This window comes from Eurosta solidaginis, chromosome X (assembly GCF_040869045.1).
Source record: "Eurosta solidaginis isolate ZX-2024a chromosome X, ASM4086904v1, whole genome shotgun sequence".
Taxonomy (NCBI): domain Eukaryota; kingdom Metazoa; phylum Arthropoda; class Insecta; order Diptera; family Tephritidae; genus Eurosta; species Eurosta solidaginis.
This window is the reverse complement of record NC_090324.1, coordinates 35,916,668-35,935,926: the sequence shown is the minus strand read 5'-3', so window position 1 is coordinate 35,935,926 and position 19,259 is coordinate 35,916,668. Positions and strand designations below refer to the sequence as shown.

Below are 19,259 nucleotides of genomic sequence, written 5' to 3'. Positions count from 1 at the left end.
TTTAAAAGAAGGTAATCTAAAATTTTGCAAGCTGTAATTTGGCAGTCATTGAAGATATCATGATGAAATTTGGCAGGAACGTTACTCCTATTACTATATGTATGCTTAATAAAAATTAGCAAAATCGGAGAACGATCACGCCCACTTAAAAAAAAAATTTAAGTCAAATTTTAACAAAAAATTTAATATCTTTACAGTATATAAGTAAATTATGTCAACATTCAACTCCAGTAATGATATCGTGCAACAAAATGCAAAAATAAAAGACAATTTAAAAATGGGCGTGGCTCCGCCCTTTTTCATTTAATTTGTCTAGGATACTTTTAATGCCATAAGTCGAACAAAAATTTACCAATCCTTGTGAAATTGGTAGGGGCTTAGATTCTGGGACGATAACTTATTTCTGTGAAAAAGGGCGAAATCGGTTGAAGCCACGCCCAGTTTTTATACACAGTCGGCCGTCTGTCCTTCCGCTCTGCCGTTAACACGATAACTTGAGCAAAAATCGATATATCTTTACTAAACTCAGTTCACGTACTTATCTGAACTCACTTTATATTGGTATAAAAAATGGCCGAAATCCGACTATGACCACGCCGACTTTTTCGATATCGAAAATTACCAAAAACGAAAAAAAAATGCCATAATTCTATACCAAATACGAAAAAAGGGACGAAACATGGTATTTGGATTGGTTTATTGACGCAGAATATAACTTAAAAAAAAAAACTTTGTAAAATGGGTGACACCTACCATATTAAGTAGAATGAAATGAAAAAGTCCTGCAGGGCGAAATAAAAAACCCTTCAAATCTTGGCAGCAATACTGTTCGTGGTATCATATATATAAACAAATTAGCGGTATCCAACAAATGATGTTCTGTGTCACCCTGGTCCACATTTTGGTCGATATCTGGAAAATACCTTCACATATACAACTACCACCCACTCGCTTTTAAAAGCCTCATTAATACCTTTAATTTGATACTCATTTCGTACAAACACATTCTATAGTCACCCCTGGTCCACCTTTATGGCGATATATCGAAACGGCGTCCACCTATAGAACTAAGCGATACGCCCTTTTAAAATACTCATTAACACCTTTCATTTGATACCCATATCGTATAAACATATTCTAGAGTCACCCCTGGTCCACTTTTATGGCGATATCTCGAAAAGGCGACCACCCATACAACTACCACCACTCCCTTTTAAAACACTCATTAATACCTTTAATTTGACACCGATATCTTACAAACACATTCTAGAGTCACCCCTGGTCCACATTTATGGCGATATCTCGAAAAGGCATCCACCTATAGAACTAAGCCCCACGCCCTTTTGAAATACTCATTAACACCTTTCGTTTGATACTCATATTGTACAAACGCATTCTAGAGCCACCCCTGGTCCACCTTTATGGCGATATCTCGAAACGGCGTCCACCTATGCAACTAAGGATCAGTCCCTTTTAAAACACTCATTAACACCTTTCATTTGATACCCATATCGTACAAACAAATTCTAGAGTCACCCCTGGTCCACCTTTATGCCGATATCTCGAAAAGGTGACCACCTATGTAACTACCACCACTCCATTTTAAAACCCTCATTAATACCTTTAATTTTTATACCCACATCGTACAAACACATTCTAGAGTCACCCATGGTCCACCTTTATGGCGATATCTCGAAAAGGCGTCCACCTATAAAACTAAGTCCCACGCCCCTTTAAAATACTCATTAATAGATTTCGTTTGATATCCATATTGTACAAACACATTCTAGAGTCACCCTTCGTCCACCTTTATGGCGATATCTCGAAAAGGCGTCCACCTATAGAACTAAGGCCCACTCCCTTTTAACTCCCTTTCGTTTGATAACCATATTGTACAAACGCATTCTAGAGTAACCCCTGGTCCACCTTTATGCCGATATCTCGAAAAGGCGACCACCTATACTACTACCACCACTCCCTTTTAAAACCCTAATTAATACCTTTAATTTGATACCCATATCGTACAAACACATTCTAGAGTCACCCCTGGTCCACCTTTATGGCGATATCTCGAAAAGGCGTCCACCTATAGAACTAAGCCACATACCCTTTTAAAATACTCATTAACACCTTTCGTTTGATACCCATATTGTACAAACTCATTCTAGAGTCACCCCTGGTCCACCTTTATGCCGATATCTCGAAAAGGCGCCCACATATATAGCTACCACCACTCCCTTTTAAAACCCTCACTAACACCTTTAATTTGATACCCATATCGTACAAACACATTCTAGAGTCACCCCTGGTCCACCTTTATGGCGATATCTCGAAAAGGTGTCCACCTATAAAACTAAACCCCACGCCCTTTTGAAATACTCATTAACACCTTTCGTTTGATACCCATATTGTACAAACGCATTCTAGAGTCACCCCTGGTCCACCTTTATGGCGATATCTCGAAAAGGCGTCCGCCTATAGAACTAAGGCCCACTCCCTTTTAAAATGTTCATTAACCCCTTTCATTTGATACCCATATCGTACAAACAAATTCTAGGGCCACCCCTGGTCCACCTTTATGGCGATATCTCGAAACGGCGTCCACCTATGGAACTTAGGATCACTCCCTTTTAAAATACTCATTAACACCTTTCATTTGATACCCATATCGTACAAACCAATTTTAGAGTCAACCCTGATCCACCTTTATTGCGATATCCCTAAATGGCGTCCACCTATAGAACTATGGCCCAATCCCTCATAAAATACTCTTTAATACCTTTAATTTGATATACATGTCATACAAACACATTCCAGGGTTACCCTCGGTTCATTTTCCTACATGGTTATTTTCCCTTATGTTGTCACCATAGCTCTCAACTGAGTATGTAATGTTCGGTTACACCCGAACTTAACCTTCCTTACTTGTTATTTATGCATTTGTATACTTTTTCTGCTTTAATTGTTTCCTCAGATAACGCCCTATAAATTTGTTCCCATTTGTTCATTTCTATCTTGGGGGAACATCAGTGACTAAAAAAATTCCAACTTTAAAGGGTTTTTATAAGGACGAACTGAGCATTCCAATTTACTGACAATTTTTTTTTCATTTGTACTGAGAATTTTCTTTATTTATTTTTTATTTCTTAAGTCTATAATTTTTTCTTTTAACTTTAGCCTTTCTGTAGTGTTAGAAGTCAAATTTAATAATTTAAAGGTTTCAGCTATTTCTTTTGAATTTTGAAGGAAACGGGGAGGTATCCTTTTTCGGATTATTGGGGTTGGTATCTTTAATATTTCTTCCTTTGTTCTAGACTGGTTACGTCGCCAATACTCTTCTATAGTAATTGGCATCGGACCTTGTTTAATAGTGTTACGATTTTTAAGGATTTCCTCAGAGATTTTTATAAATTCTCTTATAGAGTCTTCCCACTATTTGAAAACTCTGTGGAATTCTTCTCCTGTTTTTATTTCTTTCATAGCAAAGAAACATCTGAACCCTTTTTGTTTTTTTTCTTCAAGCTAAAAAAATTTCTTTAAATTTTAGAAATATAGTTTTTTTTATATATAAAATTTTTCATTTAATTTAGTCCTATTAAAAAAAAAATTCGTGAGCAAAAACTTTCGTTTTTGCTATTGGTTTAGCGTCCGTAACGGCCGCTCAATTGGTTCTATACTTAAATACTTATGTTATTCTGCTTTCCGCCAATCATGTCCAAATTTCAGTGACATCATGTCCAAATTTCAGTGCAATCATGTCCAAGTTTCAAAGCCAAATTGTATGCCACTTCTTCTTATGCTCGCTGGTCATCAATGCCAATATTTAGTGTTCTGTTTTTACCATGCACTCTTACCAAATCCTTTCTGTTGTATGCATAATACTGATCTTTTTATTAATTGGTCGTCTGGTGAAAAACTCCGAACGAAAAGGCAAGTGGTGCCTTGTTAAAATTCCTATCTCTGTTTGTATTGTCCTTTATCCGGTTTTTAATAAACTCTTTAAAAAAAAATGGTCAGGCTCTCTGATCAGTCAGATCATTTTTAGCAGTTGTGCCAATTTTGATCTGTACTGGCAGGGTCGCCATGAACTATTACCACATTAATTGAAATTAAACGCTAAGGCTGAGCGTCAGAATATGATTGTTTTTATACTCAGTTGAGCAGAGCTCACAGAGTATATTAACTTTGATTGGATAACGGTTGGTTGTACAGGTATAAAGGAATCGAGATAGATATAGACTTCCATACATCAAAATCATCAGTATCGAAAAAAAATTCGATTGAGCCATGTCCGTCCGTCCGTCCGTCTGTCCGTTAACACGATAACTTGAGTAAATTTTGAGGTATCTTAATGACATTTGGTATGTAGGTTCCTGGGCACTCATCTCAGATCGCTATTTAAAATAAACGATATCGGACAATAACCACGCCCACTTTTTCGATATCGAAAATTTCGAAAAATCGAAAAAGTGCGATAATTCATTACCAAATACGGATTAAGCGATGAAACTTGGTAGGTGAGTTGAACTTATGACGGAGAATAGAAAACTAGTAAAATGTTGGACAATGGGCGTGGCACCGCCCACTTTTAAAAGAAGGTAATTTAGAAGTTTTGCAAGCTGTAATTTGGCAGTCGTCGAAGATATCATGATGAAATTTGGCAGGAACGTTACTCTTATTACTATATGTCTGCTTAATAAAAATTAGCCAAATCGGAGAACGACCACGCCCACTTTTTAAAAAAAAAATTTTTTAATTCAAATTTTAAAAGAAAAGTTAATATCTTTACAGTATATAAGTAAATTATGTCAACATTCAACTCCAGTAATGATATGTTGCAACAAAATACAAAAATAAAAGAAAATTTCGAAATGGGCGTGGCTCCGCCCTTTTTCATTTAATTTGTCTAGGATACTTTTAATGCCATAAGTCGAACAAAAATTTACCAATTCTTGTGAAATTTGGTAGAGGCTTAGATTCTAGGACGATAACTGTTTTCTGTGAAAACGGGCGAATTCGGTTGAAGCCACGGCCAGTTTTTATACACAGTAGACCGTCTGTCCTTCCGCTCGTCCGTTAACACGATAACTTGAGCAAAAATCGATACATCTTTACTAAACTCAGTTCACGTACTTATCCGAACTCACTTTGTATTTGTGTAAAAAATTGCCGAAATTCGACTATGACCACGCCCACTTTTTCGATATCGAAAATTACTAAAAATGAAAAAATGCCATAATTATATACCAAATACGAAAAAAGGGATGTTGTTGTTGTTGTATTGGTCTATTGACGCAAAATATAACTTTAGAAAAAAACTTGGTAAAATGGGTGTGACACCTACCATATTAAGTAGAAGAAAATGAAAAAGTTTTGCAGGGCGAAATCAAAAACCCTTGGAATCTTGGAAGGAATACTGTTCGTGGAATTACACATATAAATAAATTAGCGGTACCCGACAGATGATGTTCTGGATCACCCTGGTCCAAATTTTGGTCGATATCTCGAAAACGCCTTCGCATATACAACTAAGGGCCACTCCCATTTAAAACCCTCATTAATACCTTTAATTTGATAGTACAAACACATTCTAGAGTCACCCCTGGTCCACGTTTATGGCGATATCTCGAAAAGGCGTCCACATATAGAAATAAGGCCCACTCCTTTTTAAAAAACTCATTAACACCTTTCATTTGATACCCATATCGTACAAAAATTTCTAGAGTCACCCCTGGCCCACCTTTATGGCGATATCTCGAAAAGGCATCCACCTATAGAACTAAGGACCACTCCCTTTTAAAATAATCATTTACACCTTTCATTTGATACCCATATCGTACAAACAAATTCTAGAGTCACCCCTGGTCCACCTTTATGGCGATATCTTGAAAAGGCGTCCACCTATAGAACTAAGGCCCACGCCCTTTTAAAATACTCATTAACACCTTTCATATGATACCCATATCGTACAAACAAATTCTAGAGTCACCCCTGGTCCACCTTTATGGCGATATATCGAAAAGGCGTCCACCTATAGAACTAAGGCCCACGCCCTTTTAAAATACTCATTAACACCTTTCATTTGATACCCATAATGTACAAACAAATTCTAGAGTCACCCCTGGTCCATGTTTATGGCGATATCCCGAAAAGGCGTCCACCCATAGAACTAACGCCCACTCCCTTTTAAAACACTTATTAACACTTTTCGTTTGATACCCATATTGTACAAACGCATTCTAGAGTCAACCCTGGTCCACTTTTATAACGATATTCTGAAAAGGCGTCCACCTATAGAACTAAGGCCCACTCCCTTTTAAAATACTCATTAACACTTTTCATTTGATACCCATATAGTACAAACAAATTTTAGAGTCACCCCCGGTCCACCTTTATGGCGATATCTTGAAAAGGCGTCCACCTATAGAACTTAAGCCCACTCCCTTTTAAAATACTCATTAACACCTTTCATTTGATACCCATATCGTACAAACAAATTCTAGAGTCACCCCTGGTCCACCTTTATGGCGATATCTTGAAAAGGCGTCCACCTATAGAACTTAGGCCCACGCCCTTTTAAAATACTCATTAATACCTTTCATTTGATACCCATATCGTACAAAATAAATTCTAGAGTCACCCCTGGTCCACCTTTATGGCGATATCCCTAAATGGCGTCCATCTATAGAACTATGGCCCACTTCCTCTTAACATACCCTTTAAAACCTTCCACTTGATACACATGTCATACAAACACATTCCAGGGTTACCCTAGGTTCTTTTTACAACATGGTTATTTTCCCTTACTTTGTCTCCACAGCTCTCAACTGAGTATGCAATGTTCGGTTACACCCGAACTTAGCCTTCCTTACTTGTTATTACTGAAATACTTTCTCTTTTATAGTAAACGGTCTTACAACACTATTACAAATATTATATACATACTTACATACTAGAAATAACTACATTCTATTTCATGTGTGCCAAGTCAGCAAATATATCTTATGACGTCACATTGACAAACAGACACTGGCGATCGGTCATTCTGACCGGCACGTGTGCTTGCTAGTGTGACTCGTTGAGCAAGGGTTTACAAACAAATGCAAATGGATATGCTTGTTGTTGTCAGCATTCATATGACGTTGAACTCCCGCTTTGTTGTGGTGAACATAATTTATGTGGGTCAACATTGTAATATGAGTGCAATATGACTATGTGGTCGGTATTTAAATATGCATAAGAATGCATTCGTATAGGAGGTCATGATGCACATGCTGAAATGCATTGGCATAAAAAGGGGTAATCCATATTGCTACTGTATAAGACCCAGCGTCTTATGAATCCCGCCGTGGGAAGAAATAATATGGTCGTGAGCACGCGACATGACATCTTTACGAAGTTCACTAGGGATCCACAGTTTCCAGGCGCATTCTTCGGTGACAGGCGTACCATCCGAATGATCTGTGTGTATGTAAACAAATTTATCAACGACCCTAATATCCGGAAATTTTTCTTGGTTTTCAGAAATCTTTGATTTTAAGGCTTGGTGTTCTTCATTAGAAAAGTAAACAGAATCCAGATCGATTTCTGATTAAATCTCTAACGAAAACAGCTCTTCGCAATGCATCCTAGACAGTGCATCGGGAAATATATTATCATTTCCTGGCTAACGGAAAATGTATAACTCTGCAGCTTAAGCGCCCACCTTGCCAAGCGGCCACTTAAATTTGGTTGCCTCATAAGCCACACGAGACTAGAGTGGTCTGTAATAATCTCAAATTCTCAATCAAAAATCTGGATTCTGTAAAACCGGAGCATTCATTAAACGTTCTTTAATTTACTCAAAAGCTTATTGGGCAGCTTTTGTCCACTCAAACTTGCGTTTGGCAGACAAAACCTCAGTTATGGGATACGCTATGTCCGAAAAGTTGTCTATGAATCTCCTGTACCATCCCGCTAAACCTAGAAAGCCCCCAACTTGTTTAGTATTTTTCGGTGTTGGCCAGTCCTTTATTGACTCAATTTTCTCTGGAAATGTCGCAATGCCACCGTTACCAATAACATGTCCTAGATATTTTACTTTTGTTACATAAAATTGGCTCTTATTGATATTAATTGTCAAATTCGCTTTTCTAAACGGCTCAGCTATCCTAACAAGAATACACAAATGTGATTCAAAGGTGTCTGATACGATACAAAGATCGTCTAAATATCCAAATACACATGTCCGTAGGTCAGCTGGAATAATTTCGTCCATTAAGCGAGACATAGTTTGCGCAGCGTTACATAAACCAAAAGGCATCACAACAAATTGATACAAAGGACGTCCAGGCACCGTAAAAGCTGTAATTTCTTTGGCTTCCTCTGCCAAAAGGCATTCTTTAGATCGATTTTAGTTATAATATTTTCCTCTGGCAATCTAGAGAATATACATTCTATCGATGGAAATGGGTATGCATCTTTCTTTGTAACTTCGTTTATTTTTCTTGCATCTAGACACAGTCGAATTTTATTTGGTTTTATAACCATATGTGTTAGTGAGCTCCAAGGACTTTGAGACTTTTCAATAACTCCTAACTTCAGTATTCTAAAGAAAGAGGTAGATATTGATACATAAATTTCTCTACTGCTGGGGAAACTGGATAAAAGCGTTGATTTATTGCCTTCCGCGTTTAAATTGTAAATAAGAACTAAGCTCTAGATAGTAGTGTTTAATAGCCGATGGTTCAGCAAAGAAGAACGAGTATGATTTATTGCGAGTAGTATGTAACCTTAAAAGTAACAACGAATATCAATGTATAGATACGTAGAGGATGACAGTTTTTGCGTTGCCATACTATATAACTAATATCTATATTTATACTCAACAACTTTCTCCTGAGGATATTTATATACATACATATACACATGTATCGAGTAATATTATTTTTGTAATTCAAAACTTAAATTTATATATATATATTGTAACGAATATTAGCAAAACTAAGGGGTGCTGCCATCTGTAGGCCGATGCTAAGCAGTGACGTGAATTCACATCAATAATTCAATCATTATTTATCTACATAAACGAATCAATAATTGCGTGTACACATATGTACGTATACGAGCAGCGGAGAAGCAATGCATATATCTTATCTGAGTTGTCACAAGAGAGGGCAATAATTTGTGCAAGTATTACTCAAATGAGAAATTATACATCTGTAGTTGTAGCTGACAAATTTATAACTAACTAAGTAAAATTCTGGAAGCGCCTAGAAGATGCCACGAGGAAATCACAGAGTATAAAAGCATTAGCGGGAGAGGCGCTATGGGCAGATTCTATTAAGGCGCTATCTAGCGAGCAATAGCAGTATTATTTTGAAAGTCAGTTTCATTTAAGCTATCAGTTTGGTTATTAAGCCAGCTAGTTGCAAAGTATAAGTGTTATTGTGAAGTACTTTAATAAAGGCCATTTTTCCATTATTCAATATTGGATTCATTTATTCAACAGTTTAGTGATACGAACTTAGCAAAAGGGCAAATAAAAGGATTTGCAGTAAATTCGTTACAATTGGTGTCAGAAGTGGGATTGTTGAATAAATTCCGAAGATTGCGAATTCAACTTGGACATGGCAAAGTTGAGTGAAGTGACGATCCAGCAACTGAAGGAGGAGTTGGAAGTCCGTGGATTGGCTACTTTTGGCGATAAATCTCAGCTACAAAAATGATTAAGTGTAGTTATGGTATTTGATGGAATCTGCAATGCTGAGGAGTATGTCTTTCATCATGATAGCGACAAAACAACAACAAAAATGGAAGAAAAAAATGAAACACCGCAGACAGTGACGAACACAATATCTGTACAAACATCGACAATGGCATCTCAGCTGAAGTCACAGAAGGCACGCATTTCAGAAATGGCGTCGCAAATGTCATCTCAATTGGAAGAACAAAAGACATATATGTCATCTCAACTGGAAGCGCAAGAGACACGTATATCTGGAATGTCGACAAAAATATCGGAACAGGTATCATCGCAGCTCTTTGCGAAACTGGAAGAGCAGGATGCAAAAATTTTACAACTCGAAGACAAAACTGATGACGAGATAGAAGCGTTGAAAAGTCCTATGCAACAGTTAAAACTAAATCGCCCACCTGTTCCAGCGAGCAATCCGAAGGTAAAAACTCCATCTTTTGACGGCTCTGTTCCTTTCGAGGTATTCAAGCATCAATTTGAGAAGACGTCAGCAGTGGACAACTGGAATGCTGAAGATAAAGTGACTGCTCTATTCGTAGCATTGAAGGGGCCAGCAGCCGAAATCCTGGAGACGATTCCTGAAGGAGAGCGGAACAATTATGAAGCATTGATGGCCGCTGTCGAGAGACGTTATGGAAGCGAGCATAGAAAACAGATATACCAAATTGAGTTGCAAAACCGTTACCAAAAAGCAAATGAGACATTACAGGAGTTTGCTTCGGATGTTGAAAGGTTGGCTCATTTGGCAAATGCGGTCGCACCCCTGGAGTACACCGAGAGGGTAAAAATTCAGAGTTATATATATATGGCACGGGACGTAGAAACGATGCGGGCGACATATGCAAACCCAAAACCCACATTTGCAGAAACGGTATCCCATGCACTGACTCAGGAAACAGCGTCACGTTTGGGTGAGCCCGCATACAAAGCTCATCGCGTGGAAGTGGAAAGGCCAGATTGGGTAGACACAATTTTGGAAGCACTGAAGCGGTTACAACAGAAAAATGCCGGAGTTATGAAGTGTTTCAAGTGCGGTAACCCAAGTAACATTGCACGTCATTGCAGCACCGGTCCTGGTAGTTCCAACTTGGGTGGCCGTAAACGCAAAACGGGAGGAGATGAGCAACAGCGTGCCAGATTTAAAAATCGAGAGCTAGCTCCAGCTTTTGAATGTCCTGTGATATCTGTCTCGCAAATTTGAAGAAAATCCAATAGCCTTAACGATAGAGGAAATGTGGATGGCAAAGAACGTGTACTGACTGTCGATACGGGCGCATCTTATTCCGTGATCCGATCTTATTTGGTCAACAGGAGAGTAAAGCCATTACCTGGAGCAAGATTTCTTACGATTACTGGCGAGTACAACCAAGTCCAGGGAGAAGTGGTATGTGAAGTATTAATTGGAAAGTTCATGGTTCTACACAAATTCATTGTGGCGGAAATTGTTGATGAAGTCATATTGGGAGTGGACTTCTTAGTTGACCATGACATCAGGATCGATATGCGGAGAAAAATTATGCGCTATAAGAACCAGGATATACCACTTAACTTTAGTTTGGAGAAAGGGTTCAGCAGTAATCGGGTACTGGTGGAGAAGACTCGACAAAGACTACGAAATTCAAAAGTAAAAGTTGATGAAACAAATGGGCCAAACAAATCAAAACCGAAGGTACCTGTGAGAGAAACACTGGCATTGAAAAGCCCTAACGGACGTACTAAAACGAAGGAAAGAATTTCGCAGAAAGAATTCAAGGGTGGTTTCAAGCCAGGACGCACTACTGTTGTGAAGGTCGGAACGATACTGATTATGCAAAGCAAATCCATCTAGCGCAAGCTCTACGAAGTAGTTCAATGGCCAAACAACAGAGTGTGAAGGAACGGCCCAGGGTAATGAGTAGTAAGATGAAACACTGGCATGACAAGGACTTTAATTCGGAAGGTATCTTGGCGGGAGATTTGGTACGGTTATACAACCCTCACCGGCGGAAAGGTGTTCCATCCAAATTTCGGTGCAGTTGGGAAGGCCCGTACAAAGTTGCGAAGAAGATCAGTGACACCATCTACCGCATACAAACCATTGGGAAACCACGAAGTAGAAGAGTGGTACATTTGGAGATGCTAGCGGCGTTTAGATCGAGAGATTTGTCTGATCGGGACGATCAGACTTAGCTGGAGGGCAGTGTTACGAATATTAGCAAAACTAAGGGGTGCTGCCATCTCCAGGCCGATGCTAAGCAGTGACGTGAATTCAAATCAATAATTCGATCATTATATATCTACATAAACGAATCAATAATTGCGTGTACACATATGTATGTATACGAGCAGCGGAGAAGCAATGCATATATCTTATCTGAGTTGTCACAAGAGAGGGCAATAATTGGTGCAAGTATTACTCAAATGAGAAATTATACATCTGTAGTCGTAGCTGAGAAATTTATAACTAACTAAGTAAAATTCTGGAAGCGCCTAGAAGATGCCACGAGGAAATAACAGAGTATAAAGGCATCAGCGGTAGAGGCGCTATGGGCAGTTTCGATTAAGACGCTATCTAGCGAGCAATAGCAGTATTATTTTAAAAGTCAGTTTCATTTAAGCTATCAGTTTGGTTATTAAGCCAGCTAGTTGCAAAGTATAAGTGTTATTGTGAAGTACTTTAATAAAGGCCATTTTTCCATTATTCAATATTGGATTTATTTATTCAACAGTTTAGTGATACGAACTTAGCAAAAGGGCAAATAAAAGGATTTGCAGTAAATTCGTTACAATGGGTGTCAGTAAAATCGGGACCCGTGATCGTTATGCCACATTGATAGACAAGCACGTTCTTGATGGAGCACAACAAGTTTTCCATTACCTTTTGGAATATTGCTGCCGCAAGTTTTACACCAAATGGCAATCTGGTCATTTTTAAAATTCCTTTGTGTGTACTCCACGTACACAATTTTTGTGCCTCTTCATCAAGAACTTATTGGTTATATGCATTTGACATATCTAATTTCGTAAAAACTTTACCTCCTTCCATTGATGCAAATATTTGGTCAATCAAAAATTTATTTACTGTGACCTTATAATCACCGCAAATTCGAATTTCTCCTGACGGTTTAAGAATCGGAAAAAGTGGCGTTCCCAAATCTGAATTATCGATTATTAATTAATCATCTAATTGTTTCTCAATTGTTGCACGCCATGCTATGGGTATGGGTCTTGGCTTGAAAAACACAGGTACTGCATCTTTCGCAATAGGTAAGGATATGGTTGAGATATTGTACTTACCTAAGCCACTTTGAAATACTTCAGCAAATTCACTTTAATATGTTCAATTATTTCACTGTACGCGTTTAAATAATTCACTGAATTTGAAGTACGAGAAACACTATTGGAAACAGAATCTGTCTGAGAAACATTTGAATCTAAGTCAATGGAAGATGACTTTGGATTTAAAAAATTCACTTGATTGTTTGAGGTTGGCTTAAGTTGAATCAACTCAAAACTCAGGAAACGAAGAAAGTCTCGCCCTAATAAAGTTGCCCTATTCGAATTTGTAACTACAAATTTACCATAAACATTTTGCCCATTGAAATTCACACAGGCTTTGAACTCATCAATAATATTGATCAGATTACCTGTGTATCCGGTATATGGTACCGAACATTGCTGAAGAACACTTCGATCGAAATATGAGTCAAATGTATTAGCAGACATCAGAGTACAAGGGGCGCCGGTTTCGCAAAGTTTAGAGAGTCTTACTCCGTTAACCTCAACTTCCAGTGTATAATGATTCAGAGCCACGTTTCTTTCAATGGCATGCACGGAAAAATTGGAATCGCTATTTTCTTTTATATCAATGCTGTATATGGAATCAAAAAAATTGTTAGAAAATATGTCATTCGGTGAATGAACAAATTGAACATTCTTATCACACTTACCTTTACGCTTGCAAATGTTTGCCAGATGCCCAATTGCGTCACACGAATGACAGGTGCTGTTCTTAAATTTGCAGCTATTGGATTGGTGGTTCTTGCAGCAGCAGTGCGTACATTTCGACCCTTTGCTTCCTTTGCTGTTTTTGCTGACTTCACTGTACTGCCTTTGTAGTTTTTGTTGTTGGATTTGCCACGTTGTTTAACGTAGTTAACCTCAATGTCATTGCTTTACTGACACTTTGCTTGATTGACACTTTTTGTAATACCTTGAGAGTGTAAATTTTTCATCCTCTTCGAAGATTTTCTCGAAAATTTTTTCAGGCAGTTCGACTAAAAATTTATGTAAAATAATGGTGTCCAAGGCTGCACCTAAGTTGCAATTTACGGCTAGTCTTTTGACTTTAGCAAACCACGCGGACACACTTTCACTTTCAGTACGTTTTGCTGCGTAAAATCTTTTGATTTCATTAAAAACAATCGCCGGAGGTGTAAATTGTTGTTTTAGGATGTCACACAATTCTTTGTATGACTTTGTGCATGATAACGCTGGACTACAAATTCCTCGTAAAATGGCGTATGCTTCTGATCTAATTGTTTTCAGCAATGTAGAGACTTTGTCAGTGTCTTCACTGCACTTTATCTCCAAAAAATGCAGTTCTAGTCGCTAGTGCCATAATTCCCAATTTTCGGTGATTACAAATTCTGGCATAGATGCTGCTTGAAAAATTCTCATATCGTTCGTCATAATGACTTTATCTTTTTTATCGAAATCCGTATTGTAAAAATTACAATAAAATTGTTGCAAAAATGTTTTGCTGAATATTCTTTTAATATTTACCGAAATTCGTTTATTAATTGCACGCGGTTACTTAACCTTTTTTTCGTCGCCAATGTAGTGTTTTATAGCCGGTGGTTCAGAAACGTAGAACGAGTATGATTTATTGCGAGTAGTATTTAACCTTAAAAGTAACAACGAATGTCAATGTATAGATACGTCGAGAATGACAGTTTTGGCGTTGCCATACTATATAACTAATTTCTATATTTATACTCAACAGTATACATACACAAGTACGTATCTAATTAATCCAATATAAAACAAGTAAGGAAGGTTAAGTTCGGGTGTAACCGAACATTACATACTTAGTTGAGAGCTATGGTAGACAACATAAGGGAAAATGTAGGAAAATGAACTAAGGGTAACCCTGGAATGTGTTGTATGACATGTGTATCAAATGAGAGGTATTAAAGGGTATTTTATGAGGGATTGGGCCATAGTTCTATAGGTGGACGCCATTATATATTATATTATAGGTATATCGCCATAAAGGTGGATCATGGTTGACTCTAGAATTGGTTTGTACGATATGGGTATCAAATGAAAGGTGTTAATTAGTATTTTAAAAGGGAGTGATCCTTAGTTCCATAGGTGGACGCCGTTTCGAGATATCGCCATAGAGGTGGACCAGGGGTGACCCTGGAATTTGTTTGTACGATATGGGTATCAAATGAAAGGGGTTAATGAACATTTTAAAAGGGAGTGGGCATTAGTTCTATAGGCGGACGCCTTTTCGAGATATCGCCATAAAGGTGGACCAGGGGTGACTCTAGAATGCGTTTGTACAATATGGGCATCAAACGAAAGGTGCTATTGAGTATTTCAAAAGGGCGTGGGGTTTAGTTCTATAGGTGGACGCCTTTTCGAGATATAGCCATGAAGGTGGACCAGGGGTGACTCTAGAATGTGTCTGTACGATATGGGTATCAAATTAAAGGTTTTAATGAGGGTTTTAAAAGGGAGTTGTGGTAGTTGTATATGTGGGGGCCTTTTCGAGATATCGACATAAAGGTATACCAGGGGTGACTCTAGAATGAGTTTGTACAATATGGGTATCAAACGAAAGGTGTTAATGAGTATTTTCAAAGGGCGTGGGGATGAGTTCTATTGGTGGACGTCTTTTCGAGATATCGGCATAAAGGTGGACCAGGGGTGACTCTAGAATGCGTTTGTACAATATGGGTATCAAACGAAAGGTGTTAATGAGTATTTTAAAAGGGCATGGGGCTTAGTTCTATAGGTGAACGCCTTTTCGAGATATCGCCATAAAGGTGGACAAGGGGTGACTCTAGACTTTGTTTATACGATATGGGTATCAAATGAAAGGAGCTAATGAGTCTTTTTAAAAGGGAGTGGGCCTTAGTTCTATAGGTTGTCGCCTTTTCGAGATATCGCCATAAAGGTGGACCAGAGGTGACTCTAGAATATGTTTGTACGATACGGGTATCAAATGAAAGGTGTTAATGAGTATTTTAAAAGGGCGTGGGGCTTAGTTCTATAGGTGGACGCCTTTTCGATATATCGTCATAAAGGTGGACCAGGGGTGACTCTAGAATGTGTTTGTACGATATGGGTATCAAATTAAAGGTATTAATGAGGCTTTTAAAAGGGAGTGGGTGGTAGTTGTATATGTGAAGGCGTTTTCCAGATATCAACCAAAATGTGGACCAGGGTGACCCAGAACATCATCTGTTGGATACCGCTAATTTATTTATATATATAATACCACGAACAGTATTCCTGCCAGGAATTCAGGGGTTTTTTATTTGGCCCTGCAAAACTTTTTCATTTCATTCTACTTAAGATTGTAGGTGTCACACCCATTTTACAAAGTTTTTTTCTAAAGGTTTATTTTGCGTCAATAAACCAATCCAAATACCATGTTTCATCCCTTTTTTCGTATTTGGTATAGAATTATCGCATTTTTTCGTTTTTGGTAATATTCGATATTGAAAAAGTGGGCGTGGTCATAGTCGGATTTCGGCCATTTTTTATACCAATACAAAGTGAGTTCAGATAAGTACGTGAACTGAGTTTAGTAAAGATATATCGATTTTTGATCCAGTTATCGTGTTGAGCGCCGAGCGGAAGGACAGACGGTCCACTGTGTATAAAAACTGGGCGTGGCTTCAACCGATTTCGCCCTTTTTTACAGAAATAAGTTGTCGTCCCAGAATCTAAGACCCTACCTAATTTCACAAGGAGTGGTAAATTTTTGTTCGACTTATGGCATTAAAAGTACCCTAGGCAAATTAGATGAAAAAGGGCGGAGTTACGCCCATTTTGAAATTTTCTTTTATCTTTGTATTTTGTTGCACCATATCATTACTGGAGTCGAATGTTGACATAATTGACTTTTATACTGTAAATATATTAAATTTTTTGTTAAAATTTGACTAAAAAAAAATTTTTTTTTTAAAGTGGGCGTAATCGTTCTCCGATTTTGCTAATTTTTATTAAGCATTCATATCGTAATAGGAGTAACGTTCCTGCCAAATTTCATCATGATATCGTCAATGACTGCCAAATTACAGCTTGGGAAATTTTAAATTACCTTCTTTTAAAAGTGGGCGATGCCTCCACCATTGTCCAAAATTTTACTAATTTTCTATTCTGCGTCATAAGTTCAACCCACCTACCAAGTTTCATCGCTTTATCCGTCTTTGGTAATGAATTATCGCACTTTTTCGGTTTTTCGAAAATTTCGATATCGAAAAAGTGGGCGTGGTTATAGTCCGATATTGTTCATTTTAAATAGCGATCTGAGATGAGTGCTCAGGAACCTACATACCAAATTTCATCAACATACCTCAAAATTTACTCAAGTTATCGTGTTAACGGACGGACGGACGGAGGGACATGGCTCAATCAAATTTTTTTCCGATCCTGATGATTTTGATATATGGAAGTCTATATCTATCTCGATTCCTTTATACCTGTGCAACCAACCGTTATCCAATCAAAGTTAATATACTCTGTGAGCTCTGCTCAGCTGAGTATAAAAAATTTAAATTTTAATGCCTATTCGCCCATGTACATATACTATAAATGTTATGTTATTTAAATTGGAAGTGTTGTCAAAAAAATTTTTTTTATACACATGGTATCGCAAAAACAAATTTTACCTTTGTGGTACGAAAGTTCCTTTTTTACTTTTTTTACTTTGCATGTATAAGATTATATATATGGAAAGTTTTACCTTGCAACGTTGTTGGACGTGCATAATTTAATATATGTATGTAAGTGTTTATGTTATTCAAAATCAAAATGCAACACCACTGTTATAAATATTTTTACAAAGTCAGTTTACATATGCTATTGATGTAAACCTTCTTTGACATCGGCGATTGACGTGATTTATTTAAATGTAATATGTTTGATTAGTGCAAATTCCCAGAGAGCAATTATGTTAGTTCTTGACGCAACATTCGGTATCTGGAGCATCGAACGCTTACACTCAATCAAACATAATCAGCACAATCCAACAAAATGTTCGCATCGAACTTTATTTAACATAATACCAAAGAGTATGCATGAAACTCTTTAATACAATTTATTTAACATCATATAATGTGACTGAATATGATGTGCTCTCTGAGTAGTGATACAAATTATGTGAGTTGAAGCAATGTTGACTTACATGAATAGAGATACAGCCCACAATGAAAGCGCTGCCATGTATGCGTGTTGATCAGCTTGTAAAAGAAGTAATGTAAGTGCAAATGGGTTAATACCGCGAGAAAACAATTAAGATGATGCGAATATATTATCATTTTTTTTTTTTGCATATATTTTGTTTTTTTTTTTTTTGCCTTTTCAATTATGCAAATTGTTTAAGCTTTTTAAACTCAACTCCGCACTTTTACACATTTTAGCCTAAATAAAACCTTATTATTTCGCTTTCATGTACACCTTTGTGTACATTTTCCAACTTTTCTAGCTCTTAGGGTCGCTTATGCATATATTTTATGTTTTATATATACGCCACTAAATGAAAATGTTCCTTTTTTTGTTATTTTAAGCGTAATTTTAAAGACAATTTTCTTTTTCACCTTTTTTTTATATTATAGACTTTCCTCTATGTAGCCATGTATGTATATACTTTTTGTGTAGTGCTTCTATCGTAAGACTGTTTCGAAGCTTAAACACTTTTGCTTTTGTGCTGTGATATTTACGTATTTACATTTTTGGAAATTTAGCTAATAATGTGTCGAATATACTGTGTTGGTTTACTTAATTTCAGTTGCATTTATTTCATTTCATCTGCTAAGCGGCTGGTTTTATAGAAAACGTTATAGCATTTTTTCTATTTAAGTATGGTTCATTTCTCCGTTTGCTTTTTTTTAATTATTTTAGACTTTTATTACTTATTTGTTTCAAATCGTTTTGACTTCACTCATATGTAACAAAAGTGTATACTTTCTTTTTTCATATTCACTAAAATAAATTTTTTCTAATGATTTTATATTTTCGTAAAGAAGCAATTAAAATAGTTTTTTTTTTTTTTTTTTTTGAACGACTTCACTTTTTCTTAATCACGTTATGCTCTATGTTTTCTTTTATTTGGCATACATAGGTCTTTACCTTTGTCCTTTTTTTTTTTGCTTTTTTACATATTTCCACTTTAAAATTTTCTTAAATTTTTTGCTTTTCCTTATAGCTTTCTTATATCTATATGCTAATATGTTCACTTAAAACATAGCACTTCTTCTTCAAAATTTTTCTTTAATTTTTACTTTTTCTTATGGTTTCCTTATTA

The 19,259-nt window shown here is 37.0% G+C and overlaps 1 long non-coding RNA gene across 1 annotated transcript; it reads right to left on the bottom strand.

Annotated features, from left to right (window-relative positions):
* Positions 1–13,405: 13,405 nt before the first annotated feature.
* LOC137235472 (uncharacterized) lies at positions 13,406–19,148 on the bottom strand. Its single transcript, XR_010947912.1, has 3 exons — positions 18,141–19,148; positions 13,666–14,621; positions 13,406–13,586 (listed from the first exon to the last, which is right to left on the bottom strand). It is a non-coding gene; the product is annotated as an uncharacterized lncRNA (long non-coding RNA).
* Positions 19,149–19,259: the final 111 nt, after the last annotated feature.